The sequence below is a fragment of the Bubalus bubalis genome, chromosome 1, assembly GCF_019923935.1.
Source record: "Bubalus bubalis isolate 160015118507 breed Murrah chromosome 1, NDDB_SH_1, whole genome shotgun sequence".
Taxonomy (NCBI): domain Eukaryota; kingdom Metazoa; phylum Chordata; class Mammalia; order Artiodactyla; family Bovidae; genus Bubalus; species Bubalus bubalis.
In genome coordinates this window covers 151,025,347-151,047,659 of record NC_059157.1, presented here as the reverse complement: position 1 = coordinate 151,047,659, position 22,313 = coordinate 151,025,347, and the positions used below count along the sequence as shown (strand labels likewise).

General features: G+C 42.2%; 1 long non-coding RNA gene across 1 annotated transcript in view; it reads left to right on the top strand.

Moving 5' to 3' along the window:
* Window positions 1-22,313, top strand: part of LOC112578026 — a 74,802-nt gene that overhangs the window by 42,835 nt on the left and 9,654 nt on the right. The window contains exon 2 of the long non-coding RNA XR_006641233.1: window positions 21,802-21,907. This is a non-coding gene — a long non-coding RNA (uncharacterized LOC112578026). The remainder of the gene's footprint in view (window positions 1-21,801; window positions 21,908-22,313) is intronic.

Sequence of the window (22,313 nt, the reverse complement as noted above, 5' to 3'; positions counted from 1 at the left end):
TTTCCTATTTATTTATATATTTATCTCCCTTCCAGGCATAAAGGAAAAGACACTTTGAGTTTCAGGTGATGATAGGCATGCAATTTTAACCACTCATTTAAAAGGTGACATATATTGAGTGCTTTTTTTAATGTGCCAGGTACTGACATAATCACTTGTATTTTTATTGCTTTATTATTTTCTCATAACAGTCATATGAGAAAAGTATAATTATTATTTTTATTACTATCACCTTGTGTGTGCATGTGTACTCAGTTGTGTCCGACTCTTGGTGACCCCATGGATTGTAGACCACCAGGCTCCTCTATCCATGGAATTTTCCAAGCAAGAATACTGGAGTGGATTGTTACTTCCTTCTCCAGGGGATCTTCCCAACCCAGGGATCAAACTCATGTCTCTTGTCTCTCCTTCATTGACAGGGATTCTTTACCAACTGAGCCATTGGGGGAAGCCCATTATCACCTTAGAGATGAGGAAACCAAAGACAGGAAGTTTCCAAGTTTAGGCAACTATCAAAGCCAGGCACATGTTAAAGCCACATGTCAAAGTTTAGGCACATGTCAAAGCCAGGGCATTTAGCTACATTTTTATTCTGTATCGAACTTCTTGATGGTGGATGTTCTATCTCATCCCTCTTGGTATCTTCAGCTCTCAGCTCAGTGTTTATAATATAATGTCTGTTGAATGATTTATAGAACCCAAACATCTTTAAAAGGACTTCTACAAAACTACAGATAATCTCTTTTCCCACCATGAACATAAAGAGGTGCAGATTATTAAGGGAAAATTTGGGATCCCATTTGGAAATGTTAGCTTTGAAATGCCAATTAGACACCCAAATGTGAATGTTGGTTAAATAATAGTATTTATGGGCCCAGAGCTTAGTGAGAGAAGTCAGGGCTGAAAATGAAAATATGATTGTCTTCAGTGAATAGATAGCATCTAAAATCATGGGCCTTGATGACATCTATGGTGAGGTAGGGTGGGGGGGAAGATAAACGAACTGAAGACTTAGTCCTCAGTTCAGTTCAGTCGCTCATTCGTGTCTGACTCTTTGTAACCCCATGAATCACAGCATGCCAGGCCTCCCTGTCCATCACCATCTCCTGGAGTTCACTCAATCTCACGTCCATCGAGTCAGTGATGCCATCCAGCCATCTCATCCTCTGTCGTCCCCTTTTCCTCCTGCCCCCAATCCCTCCCAGCATCAGAATCTTTTCCAATGAGTCAACTCTTCGCATGAGGTGGCCAAAGTTCTGGAGTTTCAGCTTTAGCATCATTCCTTCCAAAGAACACCCAGGGCTGATCTCCTTCAGAATGGACTGGTTGGATTACCTTGCCGTCCAAGGGACTCTCAAGAGTCTTCTCCAACACCACAATTCGAAAGCATCAATTTTTCAGTGCTCAGCTTTCTTCAGAGTCCAACTCTCACATCCATACATGACCACTGGAAAAACCATAGCCTTGACTAGATGGACCTTTGTTGGCAAAGTAATGTCTCTGCTTTTCAATATGCTATCTAGGTTGGTCATAACTTTCCTTCCAAGGAGTAAGCGTCTTTTAATTTCATGGCTGCAGTCACCATCTGCAGTGATTTTGGAGCCCCCCCAAAATAAAGTCTGCCACTATTTCCACTGTTTCCCCATCTATTTCCCATGAAGTGATGGGACCAGATGCCATGATCTTTGTTTTCTGAATGTTGAACTTTAAGCCAACTTTTTCACTCTCCTCTTTCACTTTCATCAAGAGGCTTTTGAGTTCCTCTTCACTTTTTGCCATAAGGGTGGTGTCATCTGCATATCTGAGGTTATTGATATTTCTCCCTGCAATCTTGATTCCTGGGCTTCTATACTTAGCAGCTGGGCACAGAAGTAAAAGTTGAAACTGGAGAACTTGGAGTGAGGGATCATGGATGTTAAGAGAAGAAAGTGATTTGTGAAGATGAGTGTGGAAGGCTGTGTCAAAATGCAGTTGGATGAGGACAAATAACTGACCACTATGTTTGCTGAAGGTCCTTGATAAGAGTTGTTTCATGGGCACAGTGGGAAAGAACAGATGGTTAGAGAGGTTGGAGAGAGAATGGAAAGCGAGGATTTGTCCATCTTTTAAGGTGCTGCTATAAAGAGCTGAGGGATGGGGCGAAAGCTGAATGGGGACAAAAGGTCAAGGGAGAGATTTTTTTTTCTTAAATAGGTGACTATTAAGGCATATTTTATGCTCAAGGGAATGACCTAGTAGTGAAGGAAAAACTGAAGGTGCAGGAGAGAGAGGGGAGTGATTAGGATGCAAAGAGGTGAGGGAAACAAAGCAAACAGAGCTCCAGTGGAGCATCTCCCATATTCCAGGAGGGATAGCAGGATATGTGGTGCTGATGGTAGCATTCCTCCTTTACTCCTTTCTTTCACATTATTAAACTTACAAGAGCTGGTGGATTTCAAAAATCCTGACACAAGGATATGCTTACAGATAAATACACACACAGAAACTATTTCGCCAGAAGCTGCTGTGAGAATCAGGTAAAATTTAATAACCTAAGACTATTTTATTATCAGACCTACATTTAATATTGAACTTTAAACTGCTTGCTGTTTTCTAGGGATGTTATCTCAGATTAAAGGAAGAAATTTGCATTAAAAGCAAACCCAAGAAAATTGCTAATTAAATGTAAAATGTGAAAGTTTCCAAATCAAGAATGATGTCTTCTGTTTTTGCTCGAAAAATTTACATCTTTGCAGAAATGATGGGAATACTGGTGTCTATGATCAATTGTTGTAACCTCAGTGTACTGAGAACCTATCCTATTCCTGGCACTTTTCAAACATTCTTGCAGACTTTTACAACAAAGCAAACAGAGTGGTTTTATTATGGTTTGACAAGTGAGAAAATTGTCAGTGTGGTTCTGCAAGGTTTAATGATTTGCTCAAGGTCACCCAGCTGGTAAGGTGAGATTGAAAGCTCATTCTGGATTCAGAATTGCTGTCCCTTATACACTGTCTTCGAGGAAGGCAATGGCACTCCACTCCAGTACTCTTGCCTGGAAAATCCCATGGGCAGAGGAGCCTGGTAGGCTGCCGTCCATGGGGTCTCGAAGAGTCGGACACGACTGAGTGACTTCATTTTCACTTTTCACTTTCATGCATTGGAGAAGGAAATGGCAACCTCCTACAGAGTTCTTGCCTGGAGAATCCCAGGGACGAGGGAGCCTGGTGGGCTGCCATCTCTGGGGTCGCGCAGAGTCGGACACGACTGAAGTGACTTAGCAGCAGCAGCAGCATACACTGTCTTGATATAGTAAATGTTTTGGTATAAATAATGTCCCCATTTAACATGGAAAAACATTTGGTCCAAAATACTTCTATTTTTCTTCCAGTCTAGTGTATAGATATGGTTAAAAAGAAGGAAGGGAGAAAGGCAGGCAGGCTTGGAGGAGAAAAAACTATGAAAACTAGGAAGAATATTCTCATGAACCCTCATACGCTGTTCTGGCTTCAACAGGGGTCAACTCCTGGCCAGACTTGTTTCTTCTCTATCTAATCATGTTTTCTTTCCCCTGACAATAGATAATTTTGAAGCAAATCCCAGCTATCACATCACATCATTCATTAGTATTGCATTGTATATTTCTAAAATATGAAAGACTGTTTTTAAAATGTGACTTCAAGACCATTGTTGTTCAGTTGCAGTCACTAAGTCATATCTGACTCTTTTTGATCCTGTGGACTGCAGCACTCCAGGCTTCCCTGTCCTTCACTATCTCCTTGAGTTTGCTCAAACTCATGTCCATTGAGTCGGTGATGCCATCTAACCATCTCATCCTCTGTCAGCCTCTTTTCCTCCTGCCTTCAATCTTTCTCAGCATCAGGGTCTTTTCCAATGAGTTGGCTCTTTGCATCAGATGGCCAAAGTATTGGAGCTTCAATACCATTACCACATGTTAAAAAATTAGCAATAACTTCTTAGATTCGCCAAATATCCAGTCGGTATTTAAATCACTCCAACTGTCTCATGAATGATGTTACAGTCAGCTTACTCCATCCCAGCAAGTGTCCATTTAGCAGTGTTGCTGCCTGAGCGGTTTCAGAAGTCTCTGTTTCTCCAGCCTCTGCTTTCCTCTTCCTTGCAATCTGTTTATTTGTCCTGTAGAGTGGTCACATTCTGGCTTTTGCTGATCCCATCACTGGGCTTTGGTTTAATATGTTTCCCTGATAATATTTCTTAGAAATTGATTACTGATGCTTGATAAAATTCAGCAGTTTGATAGCAGCCATATACTATATACTATATAGCTAAATATTTAAAGTTATCAATATTAAAGTTTTCAACTAAAGTCAGCTAGTCATTCCCACCCACAGTTCCTCTCCTCCTGGAGCTGAAGGAGCCTCATGTTCCTGGGGACCTGCTTGCCCTGTGAGCCCCTGAGTGGCTGTCAGATGCGCTGGGGCAGGGCGGGATGGAGTCAGGCTCTGGGACTGTGGCTCCTGGTTGCAGCTGGATCCACCTGCACCTGAGTGGGGACTAGGCAGATTAAATTCCCCAGAGATCCAGGGGAGCAGTTCATCTTTTCCCACACCTTGCTTCTCCAGGAAGTATAAAACGTCCCAAAATTATGCCTCCAAATAGAGGGGTGGGAGGGAGCACCATTGTCTGGGGGGAAACCAGTCTGCTGTGCGCCCTCCTTCCATCAGTGCTTTGCTGTTTCTGTTCAGTGAGAGCACTGTTGACTGTTGCCATCTTCCCTTTCTCCTCTCAGTTATCACAGAGCTTCCCATACCCTGTGAACACTTCTGTATGGGGGATGCAGGCCTGCTCTGCTCTGGACCTCATTAAGAGTCTTTCTAAGCTGTGAAATTCTATAGCTTTGCCTGTGGAAGTCACCCTGCTGTTACACCCAAGCTCAGTCAGCTGCAAAAGGGCCCAGAGATCAGACACAAGAACTGCTAAACTCTGGGAAAATCATATGCCCACTTTACTTAAATGCCACAGAAGACAGATTTCAATAATTTTGTGTTTAATAGTTTGAATCCATCATCTCTAGCATCAAAAATCATACAGTTTGAATCAGATTGTCTCATTTCAGTTGAAGAGAAACAAAATCACTCTCCCATCTAGATTCATCCATGGTTACTATGGAGATGACTTCCTTTGTGTCAAGATTTACACAGACATTTTAGAGGGGCAGAGAATTTGGGCTATTAAATTCTTTAAAGACCTTGAGAGGTGGGGTGAAACCAAAAGCAGACAATATATACAAACCTTGAATTTGAGCTGCTGACATTTTAGTTAGGACACATCACTTGTTCATGGATGGTGAGCGGGGTGGCCTGTGTTATGCAGATAATGGTATCCATCTTCACAAGTATTTAACCTCATATATAACACTGTTGGGGCTTCCCAGGTGGGAGTAGTGGTAAAGAACCCGCCTGCCAATGCAGGAGATGTAAAAGATGTGGGTTTGATCCCTGGGTTGGGAAGATGCTCTGGAGAAGGGAATGGAAACCTGTTCCAGTATGCTTGCCTGGAGGATCCCATGGACAGAGGAGCCTGGCGAGCTATAGTCCATGGGGTCGCAAAGAGTGGGGCACGACTGAAACAACTTAGCACGCATGCATACTGCTGTCAGCTCTAATGCAGTCATTCTGTTCATAGCTTGCTCTTTGATTTCATGGAATTGTCAAGTCCATGACTGTGTGGATCACAACAAACTCTGGAAAATTCTTCAAGAGATGGGCATACCAGACCACCTTACCTGCTCCTGAGAAATCTATATGCAGGTCAAGAAGCAACAGTCAGAACCAGACATGGAACAATGGACTTGTTCCAAATTGGGAAAGGAGTACGTCAAGGCTGTATATTGTCACTGTGCTTATTTAACTTATATGCAGAGTACATCATGTGAAATGCCAGGCTGGATGAAGCATAAGCTAGAATCAAGATTGCTGGGAGAGATTTCAATAATCTCAGATACGCAGATGACATCACCCTTATGGCAGAAAGTGAAGAGGAACTAAAGAGCCTCTTGATGAAAGTGAAAGAGGAGAGTGAAAAAGTTGGCTTAAAGCTCAACAGTCAGAAAATGAAGATCATGGCATCCGGTCCCATCACTTCATGGCAAATACATGGGAGAAACAATGGAAACAGTGACAGACTTTATTTCTTGGGCTCCAAAATCACTGCAAATGGTGATTGCAGCCATGAAATTAAAAGACACTTTCTCCTTGGAAGAAAAGCTATGACCAATCAAGACAGCATATTAAAAAGCAGAGACATTACTTTGTCATCAAAAGTCCATCTACTCAAGGCTATGGTTTTTCCAGTAGTCATGTATGGATGTGAGAGTTGGACTGTGAAGAAAGCTGAGTGCTGAAGAACTGATGCTTTTGAACTGTGGTGTTGGAGAAGACTCTTGAGAGTCCTTTGGACTGCAAGGAGATCCAACCAGTTCTATCCTAAAGGAAATCAGTCCTGAATATTCATTGGAAGGACTGATGTTGAAGCTGAAACTCTAATACTTTGGCCACCTGATGAGAGGTGACTCATTTGAAAAGACACTGATGTTGGGAAAGATTGAAGGCGGGAGGATAAGGGGACGACAGAGGATGAGAGGTTGGATGGCATAACTGACGTGATGGACATGAATTTGAGTAAGCTCCAGGAGTTGGTGATGGACAGGGAAGCCTGGTGTGCTGCCGTCCATGGGTCGCAAAGAGTTGGACATGACTGAGAGACTGAACTGAACTGAAAATAGGTAGCCAGTAGGATCAGAATTATAAAGCACATATGAGCTCTACTGAAAGTAAAAATAGGGGAAAAGGAAAGGAATTTTAAAAACATACTGATACCCAGTGAGTCTGTTTTGGGTCTTACTGAGTGGTCCGGGATTGTTTTTCATCCTAAAGCGTACGAGCCATTGGGCTGTGCTGGACATGTCCATCAGTGTTCCAAAATGTTTCCCTGGAGAGCATTAAGAGCCAGTATATTTACTTTACTCTCTCTGCTCCCTCAATCCTTTCACATGCTCCCAAACAGGCCAGCACTAAATTATTTTTAATCTTTGATTAAAATGAAAATCTTGTGCAAGATTTATGTTCTACTGCATAATGTTTTGGTGTAAGTGTTTTAATATAAACTATTTCAAATCAATAAATTACCCTAGATATTCAAATAAAATAAATGCTCCAGAATCATATGTCCTTTGGCTCTGAGGACAGTGTAGTGTACGGCCCATCCTCCTAGTGGTGCACAGAATTCCATCCGACAAATCATGGGGAAGGATACTTTTTGCTAAAAGCTGAGAAGATCCATTGCCTCTGGTTCTCTGTGGTGTTTGATATTCCATTTAAAATGATGATTTTTTCAGCTGTGTGTTCTCCTTGACAATGCAGCTAGAAAGAGGAGCATAATCAATAATTCACATATTATTATTCACTAGCAGTGGCTAGTGATACCTCAAGGAGAACATGCATTTAAACAATGATAAAGTGAAAAGTGAAGTCGCTCAGTCATGTCCGACTTTTAGCGACTCCATGGACTACAGCCCACCAGGCCCTCCATCCATGGGATATTCCAGGCAAGAGTACTGGAGTGGGGTGCCATTGCCTTCTCCATTAACAGTGGCTAGGCATATTATATTTACTTGGAGCTGGTATACTTAATTACAGCCTTAGTGCCCTTGGACACGGTGTGCTTGGTCAGCTCCCCGGGTAGCAGCAAGCGCACAGTGGTCTGCATCTCCCTGGATGTGATAGTCGAGTGCTTGTTGTAATGCGCCAGGCGCAATGCCTCCCCAGCGATGCGCTCGAAAATGTCCTTGACGAAGGAGTTCATGATTCCCATGGCCTTGGACGAGATGCTGGTGTCAGGATGGACTTGCTTCAGCACCTTGTACACGAACACGGAGTAGCTCTCCTTGTGGCTGCGCTTGCGCTTCTTGCTGTCCTTCTTCTGGGCCTTGGTCACAGCTTTTTTAGAGCCCTTTTTAGGGGCAGGAGCAGACTTAGCCGGTTCAGGCATGTCTATAATGACAACACCCAACAACACAGATAGTTGCATAATAATTGGTTATGGGGGAAATCATGAATGAAAATTAAGTGGCTGTTCAATTAATATATTTTAGGGATGAGAAAACCAAAATAATTACCTGTAAGGCATGGAACTGGGTAATGAACACCTAGGGAGTCTGGAGCTTATTTCATTATTTTTGGTTTCTTAAAGCCTAGCTCTTGTGTGTGTGTGTGCACACACGCACACGCGTGCTTAGCCGCCCAGTTGTATCTGACTCTTTGCTACTGCATAGACTGTAACCCACCAGGCTCCTCTGTCCATGGGATTCTCCGGGCAAGAACACTGGAATGGGTTGTCATTTTCTCCTCCTGGGCATCTTCCCAACTCAGGGATCGAACCCGCAGCTCCTGCTTCTCTTGCATTGGCAGGGGAATTCTTTACCACTGAGTTACCTGGGAGGCCCAGTGCCTAGCACATAGGAAGTACTAAATAAATTCTAGTTAAATGAACAACTGGGGAAAGTAGGATTCACTTCCAAGGCCACCGTGATTTCCATTTGGGGAACCACAGGTTCTTGGTGCCATAGGGACAGATTTACATTAACTCAAAGAGGATTTCTGCTTGTTGTATCACTCAATTCTCTCTCTGGAACTCGTGGTTGAAATTTGACTTATACTGCATTTATCCATTCTGTGTCCTGTCCTGTGGCTTCTTCCTTTGCAAAGCCTTCCTATTTCTTAATTTTTCTGTCTTTCTCTGGCTCAGACCCTGGTGCTTTTCCTGATAGAGAATTACACTAGCCTTCCAGCTGGCCTTTCTGCTTTCAGACACTTTCCCCTGCAAATATCCTGGCAGGCTGTCTATAGGGTAGTATTACCAATTCACATATCATTTGTACTACCTCTTGCCTAAAAACCTTTATCAATGATCCAGCAAGTCCAGCTGAATTTCTTTCCTTGGTATTGAAAATCTTCCCACTCTCACCTAACCTCCTTTTGGGGCTTATCTACAAGGCCTAAAACCTACATCACAAAAGACATAAAACCTATCTACATCCTTGACAATCTAGTTGTTTTACAACACTTCCTCATGCCTGAGGATGTGGTATGAGAACATTTTGTTAACTTGAGAGGTTACCTTTGACACTTGATGGTTATCAGCTTAAGGGTGTGGGATGTGTCTTGTGTATCTTTGAATTTATTCTCCAACACAGCAAATACCACGGTGGAGATGCCCACCAAAGATGCTAACTCTAGCTTTTCTGTGGGTCCCCTGGCATGAATCAGGAGGTGGGATGCGGATGTGGAGGGCTGTCCCTGATGCTGAGGTGCAGGGTTAGGGCACATGAAAAAGGGAGCAACAGACTCAGAGTGATGGGCAAGATTGGGAGGGATGATGCTGACGGCATGTTTCATGTTTCAAGTTCCTACAAGTGTTGAATCCCTTTGGGCAATCCTGGTGTTCTCTGTTCTCAGGCTTGCAGAATGGCAGATGATGAAACACACTCAGAAATGTTCCAAATAATGTCATGGAGGGGAATCAGCTGGGTGAAAATCCCAGTGTAAGCTAGCACAGAAGTCCCCAGGTTGACAGCTTGAAGACATGAACCAGGGATAATAACCAACTTTCCCATACAGGGGACCAGGATGCCTTATAGGGGCATGACTGGCTCTGCAGGTATTGCAGGGTCAAAAACCTCATTTAAATACAAAAACCAGTCCAAAAATTTCAGTGTGCATTAAGATATCCCAGTGTTTGGAGAAATCTGGCTATCGTTTTAACATATGTGTGTGTGTGTGTGTGTGTGTGTCTGTGTGTGTGTGTGTGTGTCTGTGTCTGTGTGTGTGTAGCTTAAGTGAAGAAGGCTGTAGATGGTGCTAAGACTTTCTGAAGCCACACACCACAGAGCCTAGCGAAAGAATTTGTTAACTCCAAAGACAAAACCTGGGTCTAGTACAACTCTGATTTCAAATATTCTCTGAACTCTTCCCCAAATAGCACTCATATGTATTATACCCTGTGCCTTTATATCTCCTGCCCAAAGGGTAGCTCTTTTCAATCACAACACCATAGTCACAGGATTTTCTTTGAATACAAATAGAACATTTTCCCTTTGCTGTATCCTACTTTCCTTTTTCTGCTTTGCCTTCTCTCACTGCTCCTCGAGAACTTTCTTTTGCACCTTGCCGGAGGGTCAGCACTCAGAATCAAATCCAAAGTGAAGCTTTGTGGAGGAGGGTGGGACCCAGAGGCGCAAAATTCTTTTGTTTTTTGCCATGGTTTTTTTTTTTTTTTTTTTGGTAGCACGGTAGTAAGAACCCTTAAAGTTGTAAGAATTAAAATTTCTCTTGAGAAATGTTTACTTATGGTAGAACAAAAGTCAGGAGATGGCAAAGTTGTCACCAGGAATAGAACATTTTCCAGCTCCAAAAATTCTTTTCAAAGCAAATATGTACATTTGATACCTGCAAGTTTTGAATGTGCAAATAATGACTCAGTAGATGGATGAACCCATGCTCTGGTTTTTTTTTTTTTTTTCCCTTAAGGGTTGGGCCTATTATAACTCTGGCTAAAGATTATATATTTTTTTCTTCCTTGTGCATGCTAAGTTGCTTCACTCGTGTCCAACTCTTTGCAACCCTATGAACTGTAGCCCACCAGGCTCCTTTGTTCATGGGGATTCTCCAGGCAAGAATACTGGAGTGGGTTACCATTCCCTCCTCCGGGGCATCTTCCCAACCCAGTGGTGGAACCCATATCTCTTATGTCTCCTGCATTGGCAGGCAGATTCTTTACCACTAGAGCCATCTGGGAAGCCTTTTTTCTTCACCAACTGATGAATTTTCTGGAATGAGATATTTTCCATCCCTGTCTCTAAAATATATAACATCTGTGGAAAATGCTAAACAGATTTTTATCTCCCAGGGACCCCCTTTGAAAATTCATATTATGATTTAGGCTAAATAACCTAGTCTCACCCTATCAATTCTTCAGGGACCCTGACTGATGACTTACATCTGGTTACCAAGGGATTTGGTGGGAATCTCCAAGACGTTGGACTCATTTGATTTTTAGTACTCTCATTTTGAGATGGGTAAAAAAAACTGCCCTCACATAAGCAAGGCAACTTAAATAATGGAATTTCAAAATGCTTTCAGAATTAGTTCTAGAGATTAACATGTACATAAAATCCTAAACTGTGGAGCAACATTCCCTGATGGCTCAGATGCTAAAGACTCTGCCTGCAGAGCAGGAGACTTGGGTTCTACCCCTGGGTCAGGAAGATCCCTGGAGAAGGGAATGGCTACCCACTCCAATATTCTTGCCTAGAGAATTCCATGGACACTGGAGCCTGGCGGGCTATAGTCCTTGGGGTCACAAAGAGTCAGATACGACTGAATGACTGACACTTTCACTTTCAAAGCTATATGCTTACATAAAGTCACAAACAGTAAGGCAGTATTCAAAGTTAGTTTTCTTAAATATGATGTGCAAAGCAAGGTATTCATGGTTGAATCATTAGCATCACTCGGTATTGCCCTGGCCTTCAACACCTAAAGTTTCTACCTTCAACGTGAAAAGCAGGTGAGTAAATCAAGTCAACCTACTTGGCACATCATTTCATGAAAGTCTGTAAACTTACCTTCAAAAATGTTACTCAAAGGCCATTTTTATTTTTTGTTTAAAAATTTTTTTATTGATGTACTGTTGATTTACAATGTTGTATTAGTTTCTGTTTTACAGCTAAGTGATTCAGTTTTACATATATTGATATACACATTTTTAATATTCTTTTCCATATGGCTTATCACAGGATATTAAATATAGTTCTCTATGCTATACAGTAGGACCTTATTGTTTATTCATTCTATATGTACGAGTTTGTCTCTGCTAATCTCAAAAGAAAGAAAGTGACATTGGAGTTGCTTAGTCGTGTCTAACTCTGTGACCCCACGGACTGTAGCCTGCCAGGCTCCTCTGTCCATGGGATTTTCCAGGCAAGAATACTGGAGTGGGTTGCCGTGTCCTTCTCCAAACTCCCAATCGATCCTTCCCCCACTCGGCAACCACATGTTGCCCCAGCCTCCCCCTGGACACCTCATGTCCATTCTCTATATCTGAGTCTGCTTCTTTCTGTTTTGTAGATAATAAGTTCATTTGTGTCGTATTTTAGATTCCACATAAAAGTGATATAATGTATTTGTCTTTCTATTTCTGATTTCATTTAGTATGATAATCTCAAGAGCAGTTTTAAATGCATAAATTTAATCTGTGACAGGTCTACAATCTACAGTTATTGGCTACTTTTACTTGTGGCCCAGTGGAAAACCCCCAAGTCCTGATGGAGCTCGTTCACCTAGGTGCCACTGGTTCTGAGTCATGTCTCCAGGTGGCCCCTAATCCCTGTTGGGGGCAAATTGGATTTGAGGAAGGACCTTGGTTTCCTTTATATCAAGAAATTGTAGGAGGTTATCTCCTGCTTTATGCTTCTGGGTTTAGGTCACCTTGAGAATCTTGGAAGCAAGCAGGTGATGCCACCATCTTCTTGAATTAACCTGCTGCTGCTGCTGCTAAGTCGCTTCAGTCGTGTCTGACTCTATGCGACCCTATAGACGGCAGCCCACCAGGCTCCCCCGTCCCTGGTATTCTCCAGGCAAGAACACTGGAGTGGGTTGCCATTTCTTTCTCCAACGCATGAAAGTGAAAAGTGAAAGGAAGTCACTCAGTCCTGTCCGACTCTTTGCAACCCCATGGACTGCAGCCTACCAGGCTCCTCCGTCCATGGGATTTTCCAGGCAAGATTTTTAATCAAATCTTACATGGCAACAGAGTGTTACATTGGGACTTTCTTCCAGCCCTCTCTAGTAAGCTATCAGTGGCTTCCCTGATAGCTCAGTTGGTAAAGAATCTGCCTGCAGTGCAGGAAACCCCAGTTCAGATTCCTGGGTCAGGAAGATCCCCTAGAGAAGGGTTAGGCTACTCATTTCAGTATTCTTGGGGTTCCCTTGTGGCTCAGTTGGTAAAGAATCCACCTGCAATGCAGGAGACCTGGGTTTGATCCCTGGGTTGGGAAGATCCCCTGGAGAAGGGAAAGGCTACCCACTCCAGTATTCTGGCCTGGAGAATTCCATGAACTGTATAGTCCATGGGGTCGCAAAGAGTTGGACATGACTGAATGACTTTCACTCACTTCACTCTCTAGCAAGCAGGTGGGATTAGGCCCATTTTATAAATAAGAACATGTAGACCCAAAGAGGTATAACTTGCCCAAGGTATAACTTTAGTTCTTAATATTCTTTTATGCTTCTGATACGTAGCTCTGATTGCCATTGGAAAGGTTTCATAGAACTTGGAATTCCTGGCAGTAATTCTTAAAATCAGTTCTTAGCATATTATTTTTGGAGTAAGCTGTGGTTGTGGTTCTGGAAATTTTTGCAGTTAAAGAGGGTTTTTTAAAAAATGTAAAGTAGTTTTTTTTTTCTTTTTAATGTGAAATATGTGATGGCACCATGTTGCCCCCTTATGGAATTTTTGATATATGCAAAGTTCTTTACTAAATTAGTCTTTTATTGAACCGAGGTACATAAAACACAATTTACAAGCAATAGCTTTTCTTAGGGTAACATGTTATCTTACAGTTTTCTTTTCTTTTTTTTTTTTTTTATATCTTACAGTTTTCATCTTTCAAATGTACTATTGCTGAAATTTTGCCAAATTTAAGAAAAATATGATTATGGGTAAATTGACATAAATCTTTGTGAAAACTTTTAACTATATGTCATGGTCTCTATCACCCACATCCACAGGCCTAATAATTTTGTACACATTTTAAAAATGTATCTGACAAAATGGGGTGGTAGTATTAATATTTTACTAAACTTGAGGCATATTTGTGAAATGTTTGGAAATTTGGTTAAGTTTTTTTTAAAAAGTGAGTTTAAGTTCCAGCTCTGCCTCTTGTTGGTTGCATAGCCTCAGGTAAGACTCTTGATTTCTTTGAGCCTCAGCATTTTCCTTTGTAAAATGGGGAGAATGGTGCCATTTGTGGCTCATTTGAAACAATTCCTGGTGCAGGGTACGTATGCAAGAGTGAAAGTGGCCGCGGTAGTTGCAGTAGCTGTAAGCCCCGGGACTTCATCTCCTCAATTATGATGTGGGGAGGTTGTACTGAAGGAGGTCCAGGTCCTCTTGGGTTCTTTCTCTCTGATCTTAGGGGCACAGGACAGATGGGGAAGGAGGCGGCACCAAGGTCAGTGTTTTCATCTCTGAACTGAGAAGTCGTTCCCTCTCCACCAAACCTGGGAGGAGCAGAAATTTCAGTTAATTTGCTAGTAGGGGCTCGTGGTGTGGGCCACTGTTTCTGAGCACTGAAGGGAGTTAGATACAGTGGGGTGACTTCAGATATGAGCTCCCTCCAGGCGTGTGCAACCACACGCCCCCAGGACCACACTCCTCAAATGAGACACTGATGGAGAAACAATCATCAGGTACAGGGGAGCTGGTGGTAGGGAGTGACTGGGTTGCAGAGAACTTAGAATGCCAGGCACTAACAACATCTAGAAATGGAATGTAGAAGGCTCATCAAAGGAACCCGTGACAGGGAAATTCTGTTGTCCCAATCACCTTCACCCTGTCAAGGGTAAACAAAGCTGGACAGGAGTTAAAGCTGTGAAAACGAATCTGATTCCGTAGCTACTGACAGTAGGGGAAAGAGCTGAGCTCCTTTCTGACTTGTGTAGAGGTGACCAGGCATTTAACAGAGGAAAGTAGGGAGGAGAAAGGGCAGGGGATCCAGTGAAACCGTGGAAATGTGCCTAGACAGCTCTGGGCACTGGCTGGCAATGATGGCATTAGGGTTCCGCCTCCTGCCTGTGGAGACTGGGAGACTGGGGCCCCATCCTTGGATGTTTACACTTCAAAGGAATGGCTCCCAGGTCCTCTAGGAAGACACTCCCAGGTTGTAGGAGAAGCAGTACATCTCCCAGGAACAGAGGAAGGATTAGCAATTGTGAGCCCTTTTTAAGGAAATGCTCTATGAAAGGGAGGTCAAAGCCCATCCTCAGGGGTTGGCAGGGAAGCAGTATATTTGCTGGCAGCATTGTGCTTTCTCAGGCAGGCATTTTAATGGGGCAGGGGAGGGGGTGTTGGGGTCATTCCAGGGACACAGCCTTGTGTGCTGGAAACCAGGCTTTGCTGAGGCAAAGCAGAGGTTTCAGTGCAGGGCTCACCAGGAGGCCTTCTCTGACCGGTATCACCCTGGTGGGCCTCCATCTGTCAGCCTTGTTGGCATTTGGAAACCAGAGCACTCATGGTTGGTCCACTCACTCCACAAGGATTAGTTGGGAGCCTTTTACATGAGGGACAGTGCTCAAGAGTCAGGAGTTTTAGAACTGTCTACTTAAAAAAACACCTGCAGCCTAAAAGTTGAGAGTTATGATTTATTTGGTGGCAATTTTAGGACTCCAGGGCTTCCCTGGTGGCTCAGCTGGTAAAGAATCTGCTGCAATGTGGGAGACCTGGGTTTGATTCCTGAGTTGGGAAGATTCCCTGCAGAAGGGAATGGCTACCCACTCCAGTATTCTGGCCTGGAGAATTCCATGGACTACACAGTCCATTGGGTTGCAAAGAGTTGGACATGACTGAGTGACTTTCACTTCACTTTTAGGACTCCAAGCCTGGGAGAGAGCATCTCAAGTAACCCTAAGAGAACTGCTCCAAGGAGATGGGGGAGAGGGGAGGTGCTTTTCTATATATGGGAAAATGCAAGAGTCTAGGCTTTCTTAAATCATTCCTTTGATATGCACCTCATCTACCCGGGGCCAGTATCCTGTTTTCAGATCCTGAGCTTCCTTTCCTCAGGGCTCACCATAGGGAGTGGCTACAGTCTGATGGCTGCTAGATGTCAGGTATTCTTTCCTTTCTGAGTTCCTCAGGACTCACTAGCTCACCATCCATGGTGGCTGCAATGGCTGGTGCAGCTTGCTGACTGATAAAGCAGGATGGCACCCCACTCCAGCACTCTTGCCTGGAAAATCCCATGGACGGAGGAGCCTGGTAGGCTGCAGTCCATGGGGTTGCTAAGAGTCGGACATGACTGAGCGACTTCACTTTCACTTTTCACTTTCATGCATTGGAGAAGGAAATGGCAACCCACTCCAGCGTTCTTGCCTGGAGAATCCCAGGGATGGGGGAGCCTGCTGGGCTGCCGTCTATGGGGTCGCATAGAGTCAGACATGACTGAAGTGACTTAGCAGCATCCCATTTCTCAGAACTGTTTGCATTTTTCTCTGGTTGTTTTGTTTGTGTTAGTTTTACCTTAACTAAATAGATAATGTCTTTGAGGTTAGAGACCCTATCTTATTTATCTATCTTCCATTCAGTTTGTAATTTAGTAGTTTAGTTCAGTTGCTCAATCGTGTCTGACTCTTTGCGATCCCATGAATCACAGCACGCCAGGCCTCTCTGTCCATCACCAACTCCCAGAGTTCACTCAGACTCACGTCCATCGAGTCAGTGATGGACTGGATGGACTGGATCGATGCCATCCAGCCATCTCATCCTCTGTAGGCCCCTTCTCCTCCTGCCCCCAATCCCTCCTAGCATCAGAGTCTTTTCCAATGAGTCAACTCTTCGCATGAGGTGGCCAAAGTACTGGAGTTTCAGCTTTAGCATCAGTCCTTCTAAAGAAATCCCAGGGCTGATCTCCTTCAGAATGGACTGCTTGGATCTCCTTGCAGTCCAAGGGACTCTCAAGAGTCTTCTCCAACACCACAGTTCAAAAGCATCAATTCTTCAGTGCTCAGTTTTCTTCACAGTCCAACTCTCACATCCATACATGACCACAGGAAAAACCATAGCCTTGACTAAATGGACCTTTGTTGGCAAAGTAATGTCTCTGCTTTTCAATATGCTATCTAGGTTGGTCATAACTTTTCTTTCAAAGAGTAAGCATCTTTTAATTTCATGGCTGCAATCACCATCTGCAGTGATTTTGGAGCCCAGAAAAATAAAGTCTGACACTGTTTTCACTGTTTCCCCATCTATTTCCCATGACATGTTGGGACCAGATGCCATAATCTTTGTTTTCTGAATGTTGAGCCTTAAGCCAACTTGTTCACTCTCCTCTTTCACCTTCATCAAGAGGCTTTTTAGTTCCTCTTCACTTTCTGCCATAAGGGTGGTGTAATCTGCATATCTGAGGTTATTGATATTTCTCCTGGCAATCTTGATTCCAGCTTGTGCTTCATCCAGCCCAGTGTCTCTCATGATGTACTCTGCATATAAGTTAAACAAGCAGGGTGACAATATACAGCCTTGATGTACTCCTTTTCCTATTTGGAACCAGTCTGTTGTTCCATGTCCCGTTCTAACTGTTGCTTCCTGACCTGCATACAGGTTTCTCAAGAGGCAGGTCAGGTGGTCTGGTATTCCCATCTCTTTCAGAATTTCCCACAGTTTATTGTGATCCACACAGTCAAAGGCTTTGGCATAGTCAATAAAGCAGAAAGAGATGTTTTTCTGGAACTCTCTTGCTTTTTCCATGATCCAGCAGATGTTGGCAATTTGATCTCTGGTTCCTCTGCCTTTTCTAAAACCAGCTTGAACATCTGAAAGTTCATGGTTCACATATTGCTGAAGCCTGGCTTGGAGAATTTTGAACATTACTAGTGTGTGAGATGAGTGCAATTGTGCGGTAGTTTGAGTATTCTTTGGCATTGCCTTTCTTTGGGATTGGAACGAAAACTGACCTTTTCCAGTCCTGTGGCCACTGCTGAGTTTTCCAAATTTGCTGAAATATTGAGTGCAGCACTTTCACAGCATCATCTTTCAGGATTTGAAATACCTCAACTGGAATTCCATCACCTCCACTAGCTTTGTTTGTAGTGATGCTTTCTAAGGCCCACTTGACTTCACATTCCAGGATGTCTGGCTCTCAGTCAGTGATCACACCATTGTGATTATCTGGGTTGTGAAGATCTTTTTTGTACAGTTCTTCTGTGTATTCTTGCCACCTCTTTTTAATATCTTCTGCTTCTGTTAAGTCCATACCATTTCTGTCTTTTATTGAGCCCAAGAAATAGTCAATTGAATTTATTCAATATAATTGAATCACAGAATAAATGGAGAAGGTAAAGGAAAACAAAATTTGACTAATTTGGTTGTCAAATGGAGAAGAAAAAGAAAATGGCAATATCGAAATGATTTTAAAATATTATTTTACTACCCTTTTTGACATGAAGAAGAAACTCAAATTCAGCCTAAAGGCCACTCTAACTTCCCTTATTTTTCTGAAATATTGTAAAAAATGTTTGCTATTTGCTTCCCTAGTTATAATGAATCTCTGAGATAACACTGTATAGGTGATATATTTAATATTGCTGAAAATAGTAAAAATTTCTACTAGTTAACATTTATCTAAACCCTAAGAAAAGATATAAAGAATTTTATTCCTCCTAGATGTTAAGAATATTCTCAGATCTTTCCAGCTCTGCAGAAAACAGAGTGGGTAACCCTCCGATGGCAGGTTTCCCTGGAGGGAGGCCAGGCTGCAGTTGCCTGAGTTGTAATATTTTCATCTGAGGTGTTGGCATAAAGGCTCCCACAACTGCTTCTAAAGGCAGGCCAAGGTTGGGCAAGGGTTAGGGCTGGAACAGAACTGGAAGACATAGGGCTGCTTTTATAAAGATACATGCATTTTATCTAGCAGCCTTTCTCCATTATAGCCCCACATGTCTTAATATATTTCAGTGGTCTCAGTTAGGGTGGTTCTGCCTCCCAGGGGACATTTAGCAGTGTCTGAAGATATTTTTGATAGTCACAATGGGGGGATTTACTGCTGGCATCTAGTAGGCAGAGGACAAGGATGCTGCTAAATACCCTACAGTGCATAGAACATCTCCACACAACAAAGAATCATTCAGCCTAAAATGTCAAGATTGCCAACATGGAGAAACCCGTTCATTCTGAACTGTGTCAGCTAACACCTTAGTACTCAAGAGTGTGGTCCCCAGAGGACATCAGCATCACTTGGAAGTTTGTGAGAAATGCAGATTCTCAGGATCCACTACAGACTCACTGGATTAGGATCTGCACTTTCATAAGATCCTATCCTCAGGTGGTTCATAGGCACACTCAGTTTTGAGAAGTACGACCAACACTCTCTGAGAACTATAGCGGGCAAGACGGTGATAAGTGTCTCAGAGTAACCAAATTAAGAAGAGGCAGAATCCCAGCTCTGCCTATGTACTGTCTGTAAATCCTCAAAAACTCACTTCTCCAGCTATTTTTGTTTTTCATTTTCATTTAAGTATCTTTCACTTCTTTAATCCCTTTCCTTCCTTCCTTCCTCTCTAGTTACTCTGCTTCATCAAAGCTATATTCTTTTGTCTTTATCCCACATGTGTGCATTGCTTTTTCTAGGTCTTTAATTTTGAGCCACTCTTGATGCCAAAAAAAAAAAAAAAGAAAGAAAAAAGGCAGACACTTATCTCTTTAATTAAAGAAAATTATCCTAGAGGGAAAAGTGGGTAGAATCTGGAAGGACAGCCGTACTTTCTGAAACATGATATAACACAATTAAATTCAACCTTCCTGCACTGAGCCTTCAGTGGTAAGATATTAAAAAGGAAGGCAATAAAGCTTATCCAGTCCTAATTTAATCAGAAGCCAGTGCAATCGGTTTCTTTGATATACCTTTTGTCAACGCAGCTTCAGGTTTTGCATAGACAATCTAAAACCCTGGAAATTTGCCATACTGACTTACCAGCAAAATTTCTGCTGAACCAAAGTATAATAATAGGACTGATGAACAAATAAAATTTAGCCTGCATACCATGTCAGTGTACCATAAAATTATGGAAATTTTTTTAGCTATTTAGGAATTCTCTCTTTTTAAGTGTTTGCTTATGTCAAGTTCACCATGTATTAGCTCTATAGAAAATATGAGCTAAAGTTTTAAACCACTGAAGCAAACTTCAGTTAAACTTGATGTACATTTTTTAAGCATCTACTGCTTACAAGAACTGGAATAAGAATTATGGGATATTAAAAGAGATTAAGATACTATCCCTGCCCTAGCTTGTAATCTGGTGTGTATGTGTGTCCATGTTTGTGTGTTGGAATGAATGTGAAGTGAGAGTCATTCAGTCATGTCCGACTCTTTGCGACCCCATGGACTATATAGTCCTGGGAAATTCTCCAGGCCAGAATATTGGAGTGGATAGCCTTTCCATTCTCCAAGAGATCTTCCCAACCCAGGGATCAAACCCAGGTCTCCCACATTGCAGGAAGATTCTTTACCAGCTGAGCCACAAGGGAACCCTGAGAATACTGAAGTGGGTAGCCTATCCCTTCTCTAGGGGATCTTCCTGATCCAGGAGTTGAACCGGGGTCTCCTGAATTGAAGATGGATTCTTTAAGTGAATAAGCATATGCAGAAATTTGTTCATGGTGTATTAATACAGGAATCAACCAAGAGTTGTAGAAGTTTATAATGAAATATGCATGCCTACTGTCTCTTTGTTCCAGAAAAGTGGATTTTGAAATTAAAAAAATGAAAAATAGGACTGAAGAAGTTCTAGTCCCTAAAATACTGTTTTTTCTCAATGACATTTTACATCCTGGTTAACAGTTTCAGGAAAGCTTAAGGAGCATAAGCAAACCTGATATTCTTAGAAAATTATCACTCCTATTTATGCTTGTTTTCCCCAGAATTTCTTCATAGCTTTATTTTTCAAAACATCTCATCATAGCTGCATAACTCTTTTCCCTCCCTTTTAAAACTCTGGAGATACCAAAGCAGAAACTTACTCTTTTTGATTGTGAATCTAAGCCATCCATGGAAGACAGTGACACTGTTTTGTAAATACTGAAGAGAATCTACTAAAAGTGATAAGAAGCAGATATTTAAATAAGTTTAATTAAATAACATTTATTTTGCTTAGAAATGACTTGTAGAAATAGTACCTGTAACAGTCACTATGCAAATTTTTTTCACCTGGCATCTGTTTGAGGTTTTAATAAGGAGGCTCTAGAAGTGATCTCCAACTTTTCTCTGAGTCCTAATTAATATTCGAAAGAACATATGCTATCTAGAAATGACAAGTAATGAGAAAGCTAGTCTTTTTGCTTATAGCCCATGACCTTGCAAACGACTCTTTGTGCCAAAAATTGCATCAATATTTGGACTGAATTCCTAAAGTAAATCAAAGGACCTTGAGTCATACTAAAGCTTCATTCAGTTAAGCATTAGAAGATTAATTTTTAAAAGAAGCTAGAAAAACTGGTCTTACATGATAAGTTTCATAGGGCAGTGCTCACCTTTTGAAACTGGCAGGTATGTGCTCACTGTATGATATTGAAGATTATTAAAGTAAGAGTGTATGTTCACCATCATATAAAGCTAATCTACTTCATTAATAATGCTGGCCTTGAATTTTTCAAAAATACTTGTATTTGCCTCAAATTCCATGAATCATGTTCTCTATGAATCAAACCCTGTGTTTCATTTCTCACATGTGGTTCTTCTGCTGCCTCCATTCTAACACTGCTGGCTGCTTTTGACGTGATGCCAAATCTTGGAGTTAGGTGGGTTTGTTTTGTTTTTCAAATAAGATAATGAAAAGTTCTGTTTGGAATAAAGATATGCTGGCATATTAGGAAGCGAAAAGTAGTGAAGGAACTTTTGAAAGGAATTCAGAAATCTTGCTTCTGAGGAAATAGATATAAAGAAATCATATTTTATATAATATTGAACAGATGTACTTCTGTTTTGTCTTAGAATCATTTTTTCTCTTTTAGTCTTTCACCTTCAAGCCTGAACCATGACATCAAAAGCTTCAGAGAAGTGGAGTATGGGCTCCATCTGGGCACCCTTTGAACCGAGTGCATCATGAGGATTCTGTAGGTACGTCCTGGTTAGACCCCGTCCTTGTGGGAGGAAGGAGGTATCAGAAGCAGAGGGAACACATGGTGACAAAGTTTCTGGGGGACTTTTCTAGACTACAGTGCTGAACGTGGAAACGCTCAGGTGGAGGGAGAGAAGAGGTGAAAGAAGGGTGGCTTTTGCGCCATTTCTTATTGAGAGAAGGAATCTCACAAGGTGATTCTTCTCATGACCGTGTGAACAACTGCAGAGTCAAGTAGATGGAGTGAGAGCCTGATTCCCCTGAATATCCCTTTCTAGAAACTTCTGAGAATACTGTCGAGAACTGTCTAGATAGCTAAGGGCATTGGGTGAAATTAAAAGGAGGGGTGTGACTCCAGTAGGGCAACGTGACACTAAGCAAGGGTGGGCCCACCTGGGGTGGAGG